We start from the raw sequence: 8,326 nt of genomic DNA on the forward strand, positions 1-8,326 counted from the left end.
GGTTCTTAAACATTTTCAGCCTGGGACCCAAATTAAGAAATTCTGTTTTAATGGGTTGCTTATAAAAACATGTAAATATGTGTACATTACATTGTCCTAATGCCTAAAACAAATGCAATATAGACAAAAACAAATAACAATTAAATGAAAACCATATAAATAGCTATCCATGTGTATTGTTCCCTATTAAAAACACTTTCATATCTGTCTAGGTTGGAACTGTTGCTGTTAAAATACAAGACATCACTTTCATTCTGAACTGGAATAAACAACAATAATTTATACAGTAAGATGTACAGTAGACTTGATTATTTTTCATCTGTACTGTTACTTAGGGTTGCAGTATCAGTAGCTAGCTAGCTTGCTTTGCCTAACGTTTACGTAAGCTAGCTAACTATTAGCTGTGTACAATGTTGTTTTTTAAGAGAAACTCACATCGACTACTATGAGAGATAGTAATCCCTTATTTCTGCTAACAGTGTCATCATTAACTGTTATAAAATTACAATAATGCCTTGCTAGCTGATTTACTCCACCACTGTCAAAGCACTGTTTCCTATAGTATTCTGCCCTGTTCTGAAAAAAGTCCCACGGTTTACCGTCATGCTGTGGATGTTTGGTCAGGACGTGTCGTTCTTTTGTTCGTTTTGAGACTCATTACTGAGCACTTCCCTTCACAAAATACATTGTGGCGCTCCTCGTTATTTCTCATAGTTTGCATGAAACCAAGAGAGAGAAACTCATAGCTGTATTGCATTTCATGACGATTGAGTTCAGTCAGACCTTGAGGCAAACTTGAGTCAATTAGATAACAGCGGTGAGTGACGGCAAGGGGAACGACAAGTCAGTGGCTGACAGCGCTTCATCTGCTGCAGAATGACAGCGCCGCAGCGTGTGTCGCGGAGTGATCTTCAAGAAAACTGCCAGAAAAAGATCAGGTATACCACGAGGCACACGCACGTGTTACTCTCACTCGCGCATCTGCCAAACTGAGCAGAGGCAACGCTGCTAAGCAGAGCGCACTGAACAGTGGGCGCAGCTGCACGTGGCCAAATCAATTGTTGTAATTCATGAAATAATTATACATTTACTCTGACACGTCGCGACCCACAATTACACGGAACCCAAACCGGTTGCGCGCGTGCGCTATCATGCATACATTTATTTTGCCTCCCCACACCAAACACGATCATGACACGCAGGTTAAAATATCAAAACAAACTCTGAACCAATGACATTAATTTGCAGACAGGTCGAAAAGCATTAAACAGGTATGGCGATTTAGATAGTTAGCTTGCACTTGCTAGCTAACGTTAATTTGTCATATTTAGCTAGTTTGCTGTTGCTAGCTAATTTGTCCTGGGATATAAACATTGAGTTGTTATTTTACCTGAAATGCACAAGGACCTCTACTCTAAAAATCAATCCACACATAAAACGGCCAACCGAATTGTTTCTAGTCATCTCTCGTCCTTCCAGGCTTTTTCCTCGTTTAATTTATATGGTGATCCATCTAAACTTTCATTGTATTACCATGACTACCAGCAAAACAGTTCGTCTTTCAATCACCCAAGTGGGTATAACCAATGAGGAGATGCACGTGGGTACCTGCTTCTATAAACCAATGAGGAGATGGGAGAGGTAGGACTTTCAGCGCGATCTGCGTCAGAAATAGGAATGCATTATATTTTTGCCCTTGGCGTCGCAGACGCTCGTTGGCGCGCGCGAGCAGTGTGGGTGCAATAATTGAATAACATGGATTTCTAAATGTATTTTGCGACGCTCGCGCACGCGACGTGTCCGGTCTGGTCAGCATGTTAACAGGTCCGCGACCCGAGGAAGTGTGCGATGTGCGCATTGAGCTCACAGAAAGAAAACAAACGAAATGGAATTAAAATAATTGAACCGACGTCGGCTAATTCATTAGTTGTTTAAAAACAAAAAATAACCGAAATGTTGGTTAATCGCTGAGTACTAATAGATGGAAAATGAACATATGTCAGATAGCATTCATCAGAATGATTTCAACATCACAAAATTGCTTATCGAGCATGGTTCACTCGGCCCCCCAATATACATTATTGTTATATTGTCCCCACACCCCAACTTTCTTGTCAATACTACATAACTAGAATTGACCTCATGAAAGACTCACTGCTTTAATCAGATTGGACAGTGATTATAAGTCTGTTGCTTTTCCATTTGTTTTAAATGCAATTGGTTAAAAATGAATAAACTACTGTTGGCCTGAATTTACTCTGAAACAATCAGACTAATCACATGACAATGGTGTGAATTGTCCAGCTGACATACCACATCAAGCTGTGTTTTGAAGAGAAAAGCCCTGATACTCTGATGAATAAAACAATCATCCAAACAGAATTTGACTCCTCAGCATTCTTTTACACAGAATTGAATTAGCTACTGTCTGTAGGGCACATGCCATTCACAGTTCCATTCAAACAAATCTGTGTAGTTTTGTTTTTGTTGTGTTCCCCTTTTTCAAATGGTAGGAAACAAATCACAACAGAGGATTACTTGTCTGAACATGAGGGGCCATATCACCAACATTAAGTTCAATGACTCTGTGTTGGAAATTATTTTTCCAACTAACCATTTGTCCTACGAACCATGGCAGAGTTAGTTAGTGCCTACAAAAGGACAGCATTACTATTTCTCTCTATTGGGCTCCTTGATAAAAATGGAGCAATGTTTGAATGCTACAGGATATCTGAACATCATTGCCAATCAAGTGCATCCCTTCATGGCATCAAATCAAATCACATTTTATTGGTCACATACACATGGTTAGAAGATGTTATTGCGAGTGTAGCGAAATGCTTGTGCTTCTAGTTCAGACAGTGCAGCAATATCTAACAAGTATTCTAACAATTCCACAACAACTACCTGATACACACTCATATAAGTAAAGGAATGGAATAAGAATATATACATATAAATATATGGATGAGCAATGACCGAGCGGCATAGGCAAGATGCAATAGATGGTATAAAATACAGTTCATACATATGAGATGAGTATTGCAAGATATGTTAACATTATTTAAGTGGCATTACTAAAGTGACTAGTGATCCATTTAATAACTTGGCCAATGATTTCAAGTCTGTATGTAGGCTACTGCCTCACTGTGTTAGTGATGGCTGTTTAACAGTCTGATGGCCTTGAGATAAGAGCTATTTTTCAGTCTCTCGGTCCCAGCTTTCCTGAGGTTGAAGCAGCGCATGCTATTGCGCCTTCTTCACCACACTGCCTGTGTGGGTGGACTATTTCAGTTTGTCGGTGATGTGTACGACGAGGAACTTAAAACTTTCCACCTTCTTCACTGCTGTCCCATCCATGTGGATAGGGGGATGCTCACTTTGCTGTTTCCTGAAGTCTGGTTTCCTTTGTTTGGTTGACGTTCAGTGAGAGGTTGTTTTCCTGACACCACACTCCAAGTGTCCTCCCCTCCTCCATATAGGCTGTCTCATCGGTGTTGGTACTCAAGCCTATTACTGTTGTGTCGTCTGCAAACTTGACGATTGAGTTGGAGGCGTGTGTGGCTACGCAGTCATGGGTGAACAGGGAGTACAGGAGGGGGCTGAGCATGTACCCTTGTGGGACACCCAGTGTTGAGGATCAGCAAAGTGGAGATGTTGTTTCCTACCTTCACCATCTGGGGGCTGCCCATCAGGAAGTCCAGGACCCAATTGCACAGGGCGGGGTTGAGACCCAGTACCTCAAACTTAATGATGAGCTTGGAAGGTACTATGGGGCGATAGTCATTTAGTTCAGTTACCTTTGCCTTTTTGGGTACAGGAACAATGGTGGCCATCTTGAATTATGTGGGGATAGCAGACTGGGACAGGGAGAGATTTAATATGTCCATCAACACACCAGCCAGCTGGTCTGCGCATGCTCTGAGGATGCGGCTAGGGATGTTGTTTGGGCCAGCAGCCTAGCGAGAATTAACACGTTTAAATGTCTTACTCACATCGGCCACGGAGAAGGAGAGCCCACAGTCCTTGGTAGCGGGCCACCACGGTGGCACTGTATTATCCTCAAAGTGGGAAAATAATGTGTTTAGTTTGTCTGGAAGCAAGACGTTGCTGTCCGTGACGTGGCTGGTTTTCTTTTTGTAGCCCGTGATTGTCTGGAGACCCTGATACACATGTCTCATGTCTGAGCCGTTGAATTGTGACTCCAATTTGTCTCTATACTGACATTTTGCTTGTTTGATTGCCTTGGGGAGGGAATATCTACACTGTTTGTATTCGGCCATATTCCCAGTCAACTGTCCATGGTTAAATGCAGTGGTTCACGCTTTCAGTTTTGTGCGAATGCTGCCATCTATCCACGGCTTCTGGTTAGGGTAGGTTTTAATAGTCACAGTGGGTACAACATCTCCTTCACACTTCCTTATAAACTCACTCACCGAATCAGCGTATAAAACAATATTATTCTCTGAGGCCACGGGTACGTCCTGATTGAGTTTATGCCTATAGGAAGGGAGGAGCAAAATGGAGTCGTGGTCAGATTTTCCAAAGGGAGGGCGGGTGAGGGCCTTGCAAGCATTGCGGAAGTTAGAGTAGCAGTGATCCAGTTTTGCCAGCATGAGTGCTACAATTAATATGCTGATAGAATTTAGGTAGCCTTCTTCTCAAATTTGCTTTGTTAAAATCCCCAGCTACAATAAATGCAGCCTCAGGATATGTGGTTTCCAGTTTACACAAAGTCCAGTGAGGTTCCTTGAGGGCCGTCGTGGTGTCGGCTTGAGGGGGGATATACACAGCTGTAACAATAACCAACGAGAATTCTCTTGGTAGACATTACGGTCGGCATTTGATTGTGAGGAATTCTACGTAAGGTGAACAAAAGGACTTGAGTTACTGTATGTTGTAACAATTACACCATGAGTCGTTAATCATGAAACATAAACCCCAGCCCTTCTTCTTTCCAGAGAGATGTTATTGATGATATGTTATTTCTGTCGGCGCAATCCTCTGTATCCATCTGCAATTTTTTTTTTTTTTTCAGCAGGATAATGCTCCATGCAACAAGGCTAGGATTGTCCAGGAATGGTTTCACAAACATGACAGTGAATTCAGCTTTCTGCAGTGGCCTGCCCAGTCATCAGATCTCAATCCAATTGAGCATCTTTGGGATGAGATGGAATGAGCTATTTGGATTAGAGATCCACTACCAGCCAACTTGACAACTGTGGGAAGCACTGGAGTGAACATGGGCCAGCAGCCCTGTGGAACGCTTTCGAAACCCTGTAGAGTTCATGCCCAGACGAAGTGAGACTGTTCTGATAGGTACAACTCAGTATTAGGTACAAAAATAGGTACAACTCAGTATTAGGAAGGTGTTCTTAATGTCATATACACTCAGTGTATATGCCATTTAGCAGCCATTTTTGTCCAAATCGAGTCATGACTTACAGTGGTGTGTGCATTCATTTGACATAACATCATGTTTTTATTGTGGAGAAAGAAACAATAAAACATTTTCAAACTTATTTGACATCTCATTGGTTTAAAGCAACATATTTATTTTTTTATTTACCTTTATTTAACTAGGAAAGTCAGCTAAGAACAAATTCTTATTTACAATGACAGCCTACACCGGCCAAACCCTAACCCGGACGACACTGTGCCAATTGTGCGCCACCCTATGGGACTCCCAATCACAGCCGGTTGTGATACAGCCCAGGGTCTGTAATGACGCCTCTGGCACTGAGATGCAGTGCCTTAGACTGCTGCGTCACTCAGAGCGCCCAAATATGACTGAAACCCATGACTGATTGTTTAGATATGTTAATAATGTAAACACATGTAACCTTGATGGGATGTTCATGTGACTTGCCTGAGATTCCTTCCATATACATTGCCTTGCGAAAGTATTCCGCCCCCTTGAACTTTGCGACCTTTTGCCACATTTCAGGCTTCAAACATAAAGATATAAAACTGTATTTTTTTGTGAAGAATCAACAACAAGTGGGACACAATCATGAAGTGGAACGACATTTATTGGATATTTCAAACTTTTTTAACAAATCAAAAACTGAAAAATTGGGCGTGCAAAATTATTCAGCCCCTTTACTTTCAGTGCAGCAAACTCTCTCCAGAAGTTCAGTGAGGATCTCTGAATGATCCAATGTTGACCTAAATGACTAATGATGATAAATACAATCCACCTGTGTGTAATCAAGTCTCCGTATAAATGCACTTGCACTGTAATAGTCTCAGAGGTCCGTTAAAAGCACAGAGGGCATCATGAAGAACAAGGAACACACCAGGCAGGTCCGAGATACTGTTGTGAAGAAGTTTAAAGCCGGATTTGGATACAAAAAGATTTCCCAAGCTTTAAACATCCCAAGGAGCACTGTGCAAGCGATAATATTGAAATGGAAGGAGTATCAGACCACTGCAAATCTACCAAGACCTGGCCGTCCCTCTAAACTTTCAGCTCATACAAGGAGAAGACTGATCAGAGATGCAGCCAAGAGGCCCATGATCACTCTGGATGAACTGCAGAGATCTACAGCTGAGGTGGGAGACTCTGTCCATAGGGCAACAATCAGTCGTATATTGCACAAATCTGGCCTTTATGGAAGAGTGGCAAGAAGAAAGCCATTTCTTAAAGATATCCACAAAAAGTGTTGGTTAAAGTTTGCCACAAGCCACCTGGGAGACACACCAAACATGTGGAAGAAGGTGCTCTGGTCAGATGAAACCAAAATTGAACTTTTTTGGCAACAATGCAAAATGTTATGTTTGGCGTAAAAGCAACACCCTGAACACACCATCCCCACCGTCAAACATGGTGGTGGCAGCATCATGGTTTGGGCCTGCTTTTCTTCAGCAGGGACAGGGAAGATGGTTAAAATTGATGGGAAGATGGATGGAGCCAAATACAGGACCATTCTGGAAGAAAACCTGATGGAGTCTGCAAAAGACCTGAGACTGGGATGGAGATTTGTCTTCCAACAAGACAATGATCCAAAACATAAAGCAAAATCTACAATGGAATGGTTCAAAAATAAACATATCCAGGTGTTAGAATGGCCAAGTCAAAGTCCAGACCTGAATCCAATCGAGAATCTGTGGAAAGAACTGAAAACTGCTGTTCACAAATGCTCTCCATCCAACCTCACTGAGCTCGAGCTGTTTTGCAAGGAGGAATGGGAAAAAATTTCAGTCTCTCGATGTGCAAAACTGATAGAGACATACCCCAAGCGACTTACAGCTGTAATCGCAGCAAAAGGTGGCGCTACAAAGTATTAACTTAAAGGGGCTGAATAATTTTGCACGACCAATTTTTCAGTTTTTGCTTTGTTAAAAAAGTTTGAAATATCCAATAAATGTCGTTCCACTTCATGATTGTGTCCCACTTGTTGTTGATTCTTCACAAAAAAATACAGTTTTATATCTTTATGTTTGAAGCCTGAAATGTGGCAAAAGGTCGCAAAGTTCAAGGGGGCCGAATACTTTCGCAAGGCACTGTATGTATTTCAGAGAACATGCAATGAATCTCACTTACAGCAGTGATACTAAATAAAATATTTGATTCAATATTTATCTTTTAAAGATGTTTTGTGATTTATGGACTTTATGACTTGTTTTAAAAATAAAAAGCATTAGTAATTGAACATTATACATCTATTATAACATCCCTTACTTACCCAGCTCATCTTTGACCCTTGACCCTGTGTGTTGGCTCCTGTACTGTGGTGGCTAATGATTGGAATATAAATTCATGAACAGTTAAGCATTATTGTCTGTGTTTGCTTTCCCATGTTAAGAATTATACATTGACATTATGTTAGGGATTATAGCACTGCAAACATCCAACTCTCTGTAATTGTTTTATTTGGCACAAGGACATTCAGAAAATTCAAGTCTCATTCACTCTCATTCACTCAGTTATGGTTAGCATTATTTTGGATAGCTTAATGTAAACCATTTTATATAATCCCCCTTTCATGCTTTTGTAAAAAAATCCCTACATGCAGTGCAGTTCAATTTCAATGAACCTGTCCTAGTTAATGTGTAGGCCTATTAAAAAGCAGTTGAAGAGTCTACCCATAGTAATGAATAAGATAAGGATCTCTGTGATCCTACCCATCTGATATATTTGACTCCTCATGCCATGTAGGATTTGGCCTTTGTCTATGTAGCCGATGTGAAATGGCTAGCTAATTAGCGGGGGTGCGCGCTAATGGCGTTTCAATCGGTGACATCACTTGCTCTGGGACCTTGAAGTAGTGGTTCCCCTTGCTCTGCAAGGGCTGTGGCTTTTGTGGAGCGATGGGTAACGATG

This window comes from Oncorhynchus mykiss, chromosome 17 (genome assembly GCF_057628025.1).
Source record: "Oncorhynchus mykiss isolate SJ-2025 chromosome 17, ASM5762802v1, whole genome shotgun sequence".
Lineage (NCBI taxonomy): Eukaryota > Metazoa > Chordata > Actinopteri > Salmoniformes > Salmonidae > Oncorhynchus > Oncorhynchus mykiss.